Genomic DNA, 14,481 nt, shown 5'->3' with positions numbered 1-14,481 from the left:
ATTCTTTCATTCGTTTTTTTTTAAAAAGGTCATATGTACAAATACATAGTTCAGAAAATTTTTAAATACAGCTATTTATAAAAGTATGTGGCAAAATCCCATTCACAGTCTTACTCTCCTTCCATAGCCAAAAACTTTTCATTGGTTTCTTATATATCATTTCAGAATTTATCTTTGCAAATACATACATGTCTTTATTCTACTCTTCTCCCTCAACATAAAAAGTGGCGTACAATACATACTATACCATTCCTTGTTCCTTTAAAAAAAACACACACACAATATATCCGAGTTCTTCCACATGAGTACATAGGTCTTTCTCATTCTTCTTTACAACTGCACAGTATTCATCGTTTGGATATACCACAGTTTACTTAACCAGTTCCCTGTTGGTGGACACTGAAGTCATCCCTATCATACTATTACAAACAACAATGCCAAGCATAACCACCCACACACACCAAGTTCATTTCTGAATCTGCCTTTGATGAAGCCTCTGTTTGAATCACCGCAAGGTCACAAGGCTGAAAAGTTAGCCCCTTTTTTAGTTTTCACTATATACAGCAGTATGTAGCAAAAGACTCCCTTGGGCAAAGCAAATGTACTCTTTGGGGATTTACTTCATAACAATAAATGGATAAACAGAACACCAAGGAGAAACATTTCTATTTAACCACGTACATGTATGTATATAATACATGTGTATGCATAGAAAGTATATAATAGATCCATCAAAGCATTAAGCATTGTCTCAGTATGGTGGATCTATGGAGTGTTTTGTAGACCGCCCTCCTTGTGTATCAATTCTTTCTAATTTCACAACAGTGAATATGTACTATTTTTGAAGTATAAAATTTCAAAAAATGTTAATTCAAATCGAGCAGGATACATTCTTTTCGTCTGTCCTATATTTATATGGTGCTCTAGAGTGCTCAAATATCACTTCATTTAAGCATTTTATTTATTGATTCTTTTCAAATATAGAGACAGGCAGGTCGACAGATTCTAGATCCTCCTGGGTCCTCCCACTTCCACCTCCCAAAGTGCCAGTATTACAAGAGTGAGCCATCAGGCCCGGCCAGCTTCATTTGAGAAATCTTTCCCTAGCACTCCCTCCACATATTACGAATAATTCCTTTCTTCTTGTTTAGATAGCATCTTAGTCATATCTCTATTACCTCACTTGTCACATGTCACATTGCTCACCCATCCATCTCCCTTGACTGCTCATGAGCTCCTTGAGAAGAGTCTGATTTCAGCACCTTGAACTGTTGTAACTCTGTCATAAACCCTTTTCAATGTTTTAGATACCCAGACATTCAAACAAATGTCTGGGAAAGACATTCTAAAAGAGCAAGAAACATCTTGATCTTTTTAGTGTAAATGATTGGTTGATTGACTGAGATGGGGTCTCATTACATAGCTCAGGCTGGTCTGAAACTCCTAGGTTCATGAAATCCTCCGGCCTCAGCCTTCTAAGTGGTTGGGATTACAGGCACATGCCACCATGCTGGGCTCTAGTGTGATGTATTAACAAGGCTTAAACATACAGTCCATTAGAAAAGGCTGCCACCTCAAAGTAAAGATTTCTTTAAATTCACTCTAAAAGACTTATTTCTGTATATGTAAGATGCAATTTTACCATAGTAAAACACAAGGAAGCATATTGATATACATATATGTTACAAACAGGATAAGGAAAGCAATATAATTTTCTCCACAAAATCTTGCAAAACCCTGGCCAAAACACAGTAAACAGGATGCTAAACTCAAAGCTTACATTTCTCCACTGAGACCTAGGAAAAACAATTCCAGTTATTGTACAGTCACAAAACTAAACTCTGTGAAAATTTACAAGATTTGGTAAACTTGCATATTCTCCCCACCCCCATGCACAAGTAGCCAAAGGAGCCTATCAGTCTTACCCCAACACTTCAATCTCCTCCAGCCTCCAAAATAAAACCCTTCACTGTCCAATATCTGAGTTTATATTTTCAAACATCTAAAATCTTAATCAAAACTAAGAACAGTGCATTAGCTTTTCCCCTATAAAATTCTTGGTATAATTTTACTTAGGCACAACACAGTTTGTACTATTATCTAAAAACATATGGATAGAACCAACATTACTAGAAACCAAACAAATATACTATGAACGTGAAAAGGGAATAGGGAGTGTTGTTTTTAAACAGATTCAGTGCTGTTATTCTCCACTCATAGGTTGGGTGTGATAAAATCACATCGTCCTGTACAGCTAAGTATGTCCTATAGTTTATGACGAAGTAGGGTAACAAATTATTTATTGAGGACCTGTTGGGTACATAGAGGCATGCTAGAAGCTGTAAAATCAAGCTGTAGACTTGATTCTCGTCCTCAAGAAACTTTCAAGGTTGTAGACAGCCTGACAGAAGGTAGTCAAAAGCAAATACTTCAAGCACTATCCATCACAACTACCTTAAGTATTTATTTTACTCTTCTACAAGTCTCTGAATATTTCCAGACCCCCTTTACTATCTCTGATGGACTCTATGGCTCAACATTCTTTATGGCCACAGGCTTTCATGGACTTCATGTTATTATTGAACCAATATCTTCTATCTGCCTCCTTCGCCAATTAAAATTCCACTTTACATCCAACCACCACTTTGGCTTTAAAGCCGCTGCCTGATATTGACACTTCGTAGATGTAGTATGGACTATACTTATATGCCTCTATCTACTGATGAGGATCCTACTCTTTTAGTATAAACAGTACCATTGACTTCTAATCAATTACTTTCAATAATATCCAAAATATCAGATATCCAGTAATACTCCTAAAACAAATAATGAGTGACGTTCTCTCAAATATATGTATAATCAAATGTGAAATGGAGGAGAAAGCGGGGAGGACCTCAGACTCAGAGATTGTATTCAGGCCTTTCTAATGGCATTTATTTGACATAATTATGCATTTAAAAAATAAGTTAAATTGTCATCAGATCAGTCTGAAATTTATAGAGGCTTTTGTTGGTGAGAAACATATTTTATATATAATCATTTACCCATGAGAATGTTTTTGATTAATGTTATCTGTTAAAGACTTCGGTTCGCAATATTTCCCCTGTTAACAGTAGATATCTTTTAGGAGCTGATCTGGAGAAGTTGAGGACCACGTGCTAATTGCTATTTGATGTTATTCTGGTAGGACAATTGATTGGCTTTGAGTTGTGGGGAGTTGGAATTTGAAGGCGGGTCTGAGTCTAGAGATCCTCCCACTGACCTTTGGCAAATCTGTTGATCGTGCCTTTGGAAGTGCCTTTAAGTGCCTTATGGAAGGCCGGGCATGATGGCTCATGCCTGTAATCCCAGCACTTTGGGAACCGAGGTGGCTGGATCATTTGAGGTCAAGAGTTTGAGACCAGCCTGGCCAACATGGTAAAACTTTGTTTCCAGTAAAAACACAAAAAATTAGCCAGGCATGGTGGCATATACCTGTAGTCCCAGCTACTCAGGAGGCTGAGGCAGGAGAATTTCCTGAACCTGGAAGTTGGAGGTTGCAGTGAGCTGAGATTGTGCCACCGCACTCCAGCCTGGGTGGTAGAACAAGACTCTGTCTCAAATAAATAAATAAATAAATAAATAAATGGAGTACATGTTATGACGGTTCTGTACATTTCCACTAGAATAATAGCAACATCACAAAACATCCTTGGGGCATTGTTTCTATAAGTTTGGGGTTGTTAATAGTTACTAGGTTAAAAATGTCATAAATACACATAATAGAGGTAACAAATTAATACATTTGGGAAATGCTTGGTAAATTCAATAAGACTTCTCAGAACAATGAATTTATATGGCCATGATTTTATTTTTTTTTCAAAGAGCACTCACAAGACTTTGTAGTACACCAGTCTGGGCATTGTTGGTGTAGGAATCAGGGTTATTAGGATTTGGACTATTCCAGGTAGAGGTTGTCACCATGTTCAAAGAATTGTTCTTAGTATTTAGTCTTTGCATATATCAGAATTACCTATAGCAAATTAACAAGTAGAAATATAAGAATTGGGCCTTGGATCAGGCCTAACAAATCAGAATACCTGAAAAGTATGGGTGTGGAAAAGCTTTTAGGTGATTCCATGTACTCCAGTGACTGAAAACCACTTGATTACAATAGGCCTTCCACCCCTTGCTAAATGAATTGTTAATCCTAGTTGAGTATGCTTCTGTTTTGTTTCCTTGGGCCTGGTCCAGGGACTACACTGTTACCATAATTAAGTTCAATTTTATCTTTCTTCCCACAGTATCTGTATCCTGACTTTCAGATTCCATTTCATCAGTGGGGCAAATTTATAGGTCAATAGAGGACAAGTTTTAAACATTAATGGAAAAGAGGTTGTATTATATTGATATTGTCCTTCTAATCTGGCAGCCTTGAATTTAATTTAGAAAATGCCTCTATTTCTAATTTTACCTTGGTTTTGATATATTTTACTATTACGGATCACGTGCATGATTTTCCCTTTTTCTTGACTTCGTTGTCAACTAATAAGTTTTTGAAAGCTCCTGGTTAACTTCTAACTACAAGTAAGTTTCATTTTCCGTTTATCAAGCTCATTGAGGGTTTTGTTTGTTTGTTTGTTTGTTTATTTATTTATTTATTTATTTATTTTGAGACAGAGCCTCACTCTGTCGCCCAGGCTGGAGTGGGATGGCATGATCTTGGCTCACTGCGACCTCTGCCTCCCAGGTTCAAGCAATTCTCATGCCTCAGTCTCCCCAGCAGCTGGGATTACAGGCGTCTGCCACCACACCCAGCTAATTTTTTATATTTTTAGTAGAGATGGAGTTTCACCATGTTGCCTAGGCTGATCTCAAACTCCTGACCTCAGGTGATCCACCCAACTCGGCCTCCCAAAGTGCTGGGATTATAGGCGTGAGCCACCATGCCTGGCCACTTCTGTCATTTTTTACAGGGTAGTCTTTTTCAACTTCTAAGAGCTCTTTAAAATAGTAAAGCCCTGCCATAATGTTGTTAAAAACCTAAGATATAAAACGTGTAGTAACATGCTTTTCTTAACATTAATGAAAAAGTGTTCTTTAATCAGTCCATATTTTCACAAAAAGGACAAAAATAAAAGATTCAGAAACAAACTGTATATGGAAAGTACATATACCCGGAAGCTCCCAAATGATTGTAAAGCAGTCACTTCCAAACCATACTGCTCATCACCCAAAACACGAGGAGAAAATAAGAATGTTGGCCTTTCCCCTTCTCAATTATCAGTAGCAAGGTACTCAAAGCCCAGTTTAAAGAAATGTTTCTGCAGAGGATTTACTGTACTGGGGATTTAGCCCTTTCTATTCTTTGAACTCACTGCTTTCTACTTGTATATCTTTAATAATTTCCCCATTCTGCTTTCCTTCAGGTTGACTGTCCTTTCTAAGAATGAGTTAGAGGCTTAATTCATTTTCATTCTTTTCTTCATGACATAAGGATTTTAAGGCAATGAACATTCTTCTGAGTTCTCCTCCAGTCTCTAATCAGTAATGATTGCATTATTGCTATTCCCTAGATATTCTGCAGTTTTAATTTCATATCCCTGTTTGACCTAAGGGCTGTTTGCATAAATTTTAAAATTCCACAAGTCAACATGTGTTTTCTGGTTTTGTTACTAACTTATAGATTTCACTAAGATCAGAGAATGACATCTGTTCTTTTTCTATTTTTCAGTATTTGGGGTGTCCTTCACTGAAAAAGATTAGCTTCTTGAATGCTCCAGAGAGGAAGAGGGAGGGAGAGGGCGAGAGACAGGAATAGACAGATGTTTTGTATTTTAACTATGGTTCAATTCTAAGCATTCTAAAATTTCATTGGCTTTTTTAAAACCATGCATTACGAGGGTGGTTACTTTCCAAATTAATGGAGCTTGTTGTTAATCTCTTCATTATTGCCTTCTAATCTTAATTGCTTTATATTTAAATTATAAATTGCATGGCGTGAATCGTACCAATTGTTTTTAAATCTTCTGACTTGCTTTATGGATTAATATATAATTAATCTTTCTCCCATAGTCCACATGTGCTTGAGAAGAATATAGAAAAATCTAATTATTGTGTACAGAGGTCAGTATTTGTCCATTATACCACATCCTTTCACTGGTTATTCAAATCTACATATAGGCATTCTGTGTAACTTACTTATGGTAAGCAGGGTATGCTGAAATCTCCAAATACGATGGCAGACTTGTCAATTTCTCCCTCTGGTTTTATCAGTTTTTCCTCTGTATTTTGAGGCTACTTTGACAGGTACATAAAATATGAAACTTGCCACGTCCTCCTAATTAACAGTCATTTAGCATCAAGTTCTTACTAATGCTTTCTGTTCCAAAATCCTATTTTGTTTGATACCAAGGCTCCATCACTTGTTTTTGGTTAATGTATACTGGCATATCTTTATCACTCTCTCTCCTTTATAAAAACTTTCAATCTTCTCATATCCTCATATTTTTAAATATGACCGATTAAAACGGTTGGATATTGTTTTATTAGTTCCATCTGTCTAACTGGTAACTTTAGTCCATTTACATTTGTTGTGACTGATTGATGTGGACTTCCTTCTATCACCTTTAGAACTTCTATTTCTCTCACTTTCCAATATAATTTTAGTATCTCCTCCTGAGATTCCACTAAGACATATTCTAGACCTCATTCTGATTTCCCTCCCCTCTCAACCCACCAACTTCTGCCCTATCATCTATCCTCATGCCTCTCTGTGTAACATACTGACTTACTTTTGGGAGATAATTGTCTAACCAATTAATTCTTTCTTCTGATGTCTAATCCATCCACTGAGTGTCTTATTTCAACAATCACATTTTTTATTTCTTCATTTCATTGTATTCTGAAACAGAGTCTCACTCTGTCACCCAGGCTGGACTGCAGTGGCACAAACTTGCAGCCTTGGCTTTCTGGGCTTGGTCTATCCTCCCACCTCAGCCTCCTGGCTAGCTGGGACTATAGGCATGTGCCCCATACCCAGCTATTTTTTTTTTTTTTTTTTTTTGGTGGTGGTGGGGTATTTTTTTGTAGAAATGGGTTCTCACCATGTTTCCCAGGCTCATCTCCAACTCCTGGGCTAATACCGTCCTCCCACCTCAGCCTCACAAAGAGTGCTGGGATTACAGGTATGAGTCACCATACCCAGCTATATATTTTATTTCTGTAAGTTCTATTTCATCCATTTTCTTTTCAGGTACCCCTCATCGTTTTTGGTGGTCTTACTGCTTGCTCAATTTTATGACTTCATCTTTTTTTTGTATTAGATTTCACATGTAACTATTTTCTCACAATTCTAATATTTGAAGTCTGTGTTCTGTATCTGATAATTCCAAACCTACAGTCTTTGGGAAACATATTATTCATTGTTTCTGACAATTCTCAAATACATTGGGTTGACTACTTGAATGCTATGATTTGACTGAATTCATAATTGCCTGCTTTTAATCTTTGGGAATCCTACAGGCTTAAGTTAGAGATGCCTTCTTGCAAAAAGTATCTGTGTCTGCTTCTGACGAGAGCTGTGGATACAACTAACATGAGACCACTTTACCACCATGCATAATCCTGACATGCTCTTGGATTCTCCTGGAGAATCTCAGGATTACACAAGGTTCTCAAATTTGGCTCCCCAACCTTACTCATTTATACACAGAAGACTAGACTGTTTAGTACAGGTGGTGACTCACTTCCTGCTACTCTGGAAAAAACGAAGCAGATCTCTCATCGGAATGTGATCACAGACTGGGAAATTCTGAAGGTGAATAGCTGGAGGCTGTGGGCAGCAGGGAAAGATAGGTGTCTCTCCTGACCATAGAAATAGGTCAGAAGCTGCCCTAAAGGCTGTGTGCTACAGCATTTCACTATTTAGTTCAACTACCATTCCCTCCACAAGAGTGTGAGTGGAAGCTTCTTAGAACACCATGTTGCCTTTAAACAAAATCAAACTTTTGCTAAAAAGTCTTGGTCATGGTGAAAAAAAAAAAAAAAAAAAAAAAAAAAAACACCTCTGGCTTTGGAAAGCTTTCTCAGTAATGTCCTAGAATTAACATTACAGCCTGCGTTTCATGTTAACTGAACAGAAAACCAGCCTGACCAACATCCTTCTGCCCCATGGCTTGCTCTCAGCTCCTCTTGGTTGGGCCTAGGGCAGTCAGGCTGTCTGGCTCCAATCCTTGATCTGCCACCTGTGACCTCGGACAAGTTACCTACCTTCAGTTGCCTCATCCACAAAATGCTGATACTAATAATACCCTATTTTTAAGTTATTAAGAGGATTGAAATAGTTAATAAAAAGTAAAAAATAAAAAGACTTGGCACAGAGGGGGAAAAGAAGTAAAAATAAATAAATAAAAAGACTAGTGCCTAGCACATAAAAGTTCATCATGAATTAATTCTATAACATGAACTCAATTTTGTAAAACTTCAAAGTACATATAACTTTTACTAGAATATACATACCAATAATAAATTAACTACTGTAGACATGTTTGTCTGCAGTAAATATAATAAAGACGAAACAATCAGATACTATATCATTAAGCAATTATCAGTTAGTATCTTTAATTTTCTTATACTTCTATATTTTCTATAGATCATCTTTGTAACAAAAAGAAAACAAGCCAAATGAAAATGAAGTGAATTACCTCAAAAAGAATTAAGGCAGGAAGAAGGTTCACAAAGTAATATAAAATATATCTTATAATTTATATAAAATTCTTAATAGAAGTACCTTCTTTGCTCCAAGCTGCACGTTGGCTTTGCCTTTGACTCAGGTGGCATTTATTTGCATGATGACTGATTCTATGGAGTAGGCACTGCTTCAGCCCTACAGGAAGAACAAAACATCTCTAGAACACAGCAGCATTCCTGATTCCCACTTCAGAAGCCCTAATAAAATGGCATATAACTTAACAGCAGCAGATCAGTGTTAAAAAGTCTGGAGTCAAGGGGAAAAAGTAAAATTGGAACATTTCCAGAATCTCACAAAAAACAATAAACCAATGTTCTAAGTGCTCAACATGAACAAGTTAGAACCTTAAATAAAGGTCACTCTTAATGCCTATCCAAGCATAGATTCAGCACCAAGTACGATGTCATTTTACTGGTTTACCTTTTTCATTCTTGAAAGTAGGAGCTACAAAACAAACAAACAAAAACACTAAAATGTCTTTAAGAGAACCTTCTACTTATGATCTAACTTACATAATCAAAACACTCTATTGAGGGTGAAAATTGAGTATTATAAGAAAATAATCACCTGTTTTGTGAGAAGTTCCATATATAATGCTCCTCCACCCAATACATACCTTAAAAAGAAAAAAGGAAACAAAAAATTATCTCGAGAATTATTCCTGCTTAAACAAGTTCTACTGCCATTACTAAGAAAGTATGCACACAGTAAAGATCAGAAGAGAACATGCAAGCATGAACATACTTGTTAGGGATATAGGACTATGGGTAATTTAAAAATTCTCATGTTATCACTCTCATGTAATTGCTCTGAAATTCTAGTCAATTGTTTGAAATGCCTTAGAACAGAATACTTTGAAATTTTGATGATGTCAAAAACTAAGAACTTGGCCCTAAATATTCCAAAGAATAGGGGCAGAAGAACCCATTTCCTTAAATGGCATTTGAGTATTCTTTACAACGGAAACTTTCTCTCCCATCCTGTGATGGCCAAGAGTTTTTCCTCTGACAATGGCACTGACCTTACCCTATCCAAAATATGAACATCTGCATGGTTTCATGGTTCAAATTGTTTTTATGCATTCTGTTGTGAGAATCAAACGGTTCAGACCATGCAGTTCCTCTCTGGGACTCCTCAAGTCCTTTCTAAGTCTGAAGACTGTTCTCTGAACCAAAGACAACTTCTAGGGATGTACCAAATCTCCCATTAGAAAATTATTTAGATCAGGGGCACGGAGCAAGATGGCCGAATAGTAACAGCTCCAGTCTCCAACTCCCAGCGCGAGCGACACAGAAGACCGGTGATTTCTGCATTTTCAACTGAGGTACTGGGTTCATCTCACTGGGGAGTGCCGGACGATCGGAGCTGGTCAGCTGCTGCAGCCCGACCAGCGAGAGCTGAAGCAGGGCGAGGCATTGCCTCACCTGGGAAGCGCAAGGGGGAAGGGAATCCCTTTTCCTAGCCAGGGGAACTGAGACACACAACACCTGGAAAATCGGGTAACTCCCACCCCAATACTGCGCTTTAAGCAAACAGGCACACCAGGAGATCATATCCCACACCTGGTCGGGAGGGTCCCACACCCACGGAGCCTCCCTCATTGCTAGCTCAGCAGTCTGTGATCTACCGGCAAGGCAGCAGCGAGGCTGGGGGAGGGGCGCCCGCCATTGCTGAGGCTTAAGTAGGTAAACAAAGCCGCTGGGAAGCTCGAACTGGGTGGAGCTCACAGCAGCTCAAGGAAACCTGCCTGTGTCTGTAGACTCCACCTCTGGGGACAGGGCACAGTAAACAATAACAAACGCAGCAGAAAACTCTGCAGACGCAAACAACTCTGTCTGACAGCTTTGAAGAGAGCAGTGGATCTCCCAACACGGAGGCTGAGATCTGAGAAGGGACAGACTCCCTGCTCAAGTGGGTCCCTGACCCCTGAGCAGCCTAACTGGGAGACATCCCCACTAGGGGCAGTCTGACACCCCACACCTCACAGGGTGGAGTACACTCCTGAGAGGAAGCTTCCAAAGCAAGAATCAGACAGGTACACTCGCTGTTCAGAAATATTCTATCTTCTGCAGCCTCTGCTGCTGATACCCAGGCAAACAGGGTCCTGAGTGGACCTCAAGCAATCTCCAACAGACCGACAGCTGAGGGTCCTGACTGTTAGAAGGAAAACTATCAAACAGGAAGGACACCTACACCAAAATCCCATCAGTACATCACCATCATCATCAAAGACCAGAGGCAGATAAAACCACAAAGATGGGGAAAAAGCAGGGCAGAAAAGCTGGAAATTCAAAAAATAAGAGCGCATCTCCCCCGGCAAAGGAGCGCAGCTCATCACCAGCAACGGATCAAAGCTGGACGGAGAATGACTTTGACGAGATGAGAGAAGAAGGCTTCAGTCCATCAAATTTCTCAGAGCTAAAGGAGGAATTACGTACCCAGCGCAAAGAAACTAAAAAAAATCTTGAAAAAAAAGTGGAAGAATTGATGGCTAGAGTAATTAATGCAGAGAAGGTCATAAACGAAATGAAAGAGATGAAAACCATGACACGAGAAATACGTGACAAATGCACAAGCTTCACTAACCGACTCGATCAACTGGAAGAAAGAGTATCAGCGATTGAGGATCAAATGAATGAAATGAAGCGAGAAGAGAAACCAAAAGAAAAAAGAAGAAAAAGAAATGAACAAAGCCTGCAAGAAGTATGGGATTATGTAAAAAGACCAAATCTACGTCTGATTGGGGTGCCTGAAAGTGAGGGGGAAAATGGAACCCAGTTGGAAAACACTCTGCAGGATATCATCCAGGAGAACTTCCCCAACCTAGTAGGGCAGACCAACATTCAAATTCAGGAAATACAGAGAACGCCACAAAGATACTCCTCGAGAAGAGCAACCCCAAGACACATAATTGCCAGATTCACCAAAGTTGAAATGAAGGAAAAAATCTTAAGGGCAGCCAGAGAGAAAGGTCGGGTTACCCACAAAGGGAAGCCCATCAGACTAACAGCAGATCTCTCGGCAGAAACTCTACAAGCCAGAAGAGAGTGGGGGCCAATATTCAACATTCTTAAAGAAAAGAATTTTCAAACCAGAATTTCATATCCAGCCAAACTAAGTTTCATAAGTGAAGGAGAAATAAAATCCTTTACAGATAAGCAAATGCTTAGAGATTTTGTCACCACTAGGCCTGCCTTACAAGAGACCCTGAAGGAAGCACTAAACATGGAAAGGAACAACCGGTACCAGCCATTGCAAAAACATGCCAAAATGTAAAGACCATCGAGGCAAGGAAGAAACTGCATCAACTAACGAGCAAAATAACCAGTTAATATCATAATGGCAGGATCAAGTTCACACATAACAATCTTAACCTTAAATGTAAATGGACTAAATGCTCCAATTAAAAGACACAGACTGGCAAACTGGATAAAGAGTCAAGACCCATCAGTCTGCTGTATTCAGGAGACCCAACTCACACGCAGAGACATACATAGGCTCAAAATAAAGGGATGGAGGAAGATTTACCAAGCAAATGGAGAACAAAAAAAAGTGGGGGTTGCAATACTAGTCTCTGATAAAACAGACTTTAAACCATCAAAGATTAAAAGAGACAAAGAAGGCCATTACATAATGGTAAAGGGATCAATTCAACAGGAAGAGCTAACTATCCTAAATATATATGCACCCAATACAGGAGCACCCAGATTCATCAAGCAAGTCCTTAGAGACTTACAAAGAGACTTAGACTCCCATACAATAATAATGGGAGACTTCAACACTCCACTGTCAACATTAGACAGATCAATGAGACAGAAAGTTAACAAGGATATCCAGGAATTGAACTCATCTCTGCAGCAAGCAGACCTAATAGACATCTATAGAACTCTCCACCCCAAATCAACAGAATATACATTCTTCTCAGCACCACATTGTACTTACTCCAAAATTGACCACGTAATTGGAAGTAAAGCACTCCTCAGCAAATGTACAAGAACAGAAATTATAACAAACTGTCTCTCAGACCACAGTGCAATCAAACTAGAACTCAGGACTAAGAAACGCAATCAAAACCGCTCAACTACATGGAAACTGAAAAACCTGCTCCTGAATGACTACTGGGTACATAAGGAAATGAAGGCAGAAATAAAGATGTTCTTTGAAACCAATGAGAACAAAGATACAACATACCAGAATCTCTGGGACACATTTAAAGCAGTGTGTAGAGGGAAATTTATAGCACTAAATGCCCACAAGAGAAAGCAGGAAAGATCTAAAATTGACACTCTAACATCGCAATTAAAAGAACTAGAGAAGCAAGAGCAAACACATTCGAAAGCTAGCAGAAGGCAAGAAATAACTAAGATCAGAGCAGAACTGAAGGAGATAGAAACACAAAAAACCCTCCAAAAAATCAATGAATCCAGGAGTTGGTTTTTTGAAAAGATCAACAAAAATTGACAGACCACTAGCAAGACTAATAAAGAAGAAAAGAGAGAAGAATCAAATAGACGCAATTAAAAATGATAAAGGGGATATCACCACCAACCCCACAGAAATACATACTACCATCAGAGAATACTATAAACACCTCTATGCAAATAAACTGGAAAATCTAGAAGAAATGGATAATTTCCTGGACACTTACACTCTTCCAAGACTAAACCAGGAAGAAGTTGAATCCCTGAATAGACCAATAGCAGACTCTGAAATTGAGGCAATAATTAATAGCCTACCAACCAAAAAAAGTCCAGGACCAGATGGATTCACAGCTGAATTCTACCAGAGGTACAAGGAGGAGTTGGTACCATTCCTTCTGAAACTATTCCAATCAATAGAAAAAGAGGGAATCCTGCCTAACTCATTTTATGAGGCCAACATCATCCTGATACCAAAGCCTGGCAGAGACACAACAAAAAAAGAGAATTTTAGACCAATATCCCTGATGAACATCGATGCAAAAATCCTCAATAAAGTACTGGCAAACCGGATTCAGCAACACATCAAAAAGCTTATCCACCATGATCAAGTGGGCTTCATCCCTGGGATGCAAGGCTGGTTCAACATTCGCAAATCAATAAACATAATCCAGCATATAAACAGAACCAAAGACAAGAACCACATGATTATCTCAATAGATGCAGAAAAGGCTTTTGACAAAATTCAACAGCCCTCATGCTAAAAACGCTCAATAATTTCGGTATTGATGGAACGTACCTCAAAATAATAAGAGCTATCTATGACAAACCCACAGCCAATATCATACTGAATGGGCAAAAACTGGAAAAATTCCCTTTGAAAACTGGCACAAGACAGGGATGCCCTCTCTCACCACTCCTATTCAACATAGTGTTGGAAGTTCTGGCTAGGGCAATTAGGCAAGAGAAAGAAATCAAGGGTATTCAGTTAGGAAAAGAAGAAGTCAAATTGTCCCTGTTTGCAGATGACATGATTGTATATTTAGAAAACCCCATTGTCTCAGCCCAAAATCTCCTTAAGCTGATAAGCAACTTCAGCAAAGTCTCAGGATACAAAATTAATGTGCAAAAATCACAAGCATTCTTATACACCAGTAACAGACAAAGAGAGAGCCAAATCAGGAATGAACTTCCATTCACAATTGCTTCAAAGAGAATAAAATACCTAGGAATCCAACTTACAAGGGATGTAAAGGACCTCTTCAAGGAGAACTACAAACCACTGCTCAGTGAAATCAAAGAGGACACAAACAAATGGAAGAACATACCATG

This window comes from Macaca thibetana, chromosome 7 (assembly GCF_024542745.1).
Source record: "Macaca thibetana thibetana isolate TM-01 chromosome 7, ASM2454274v1, whole genome shotgun sequence".
Lineage (NCBI taxonomy): Eukaryota > Metazoa > Chordata > Mammalia > Primates > Cercopithecidae > Macaca > Macaca thibetana.
Note: the sequence above shows the minus strand (reverse complement) of the source record.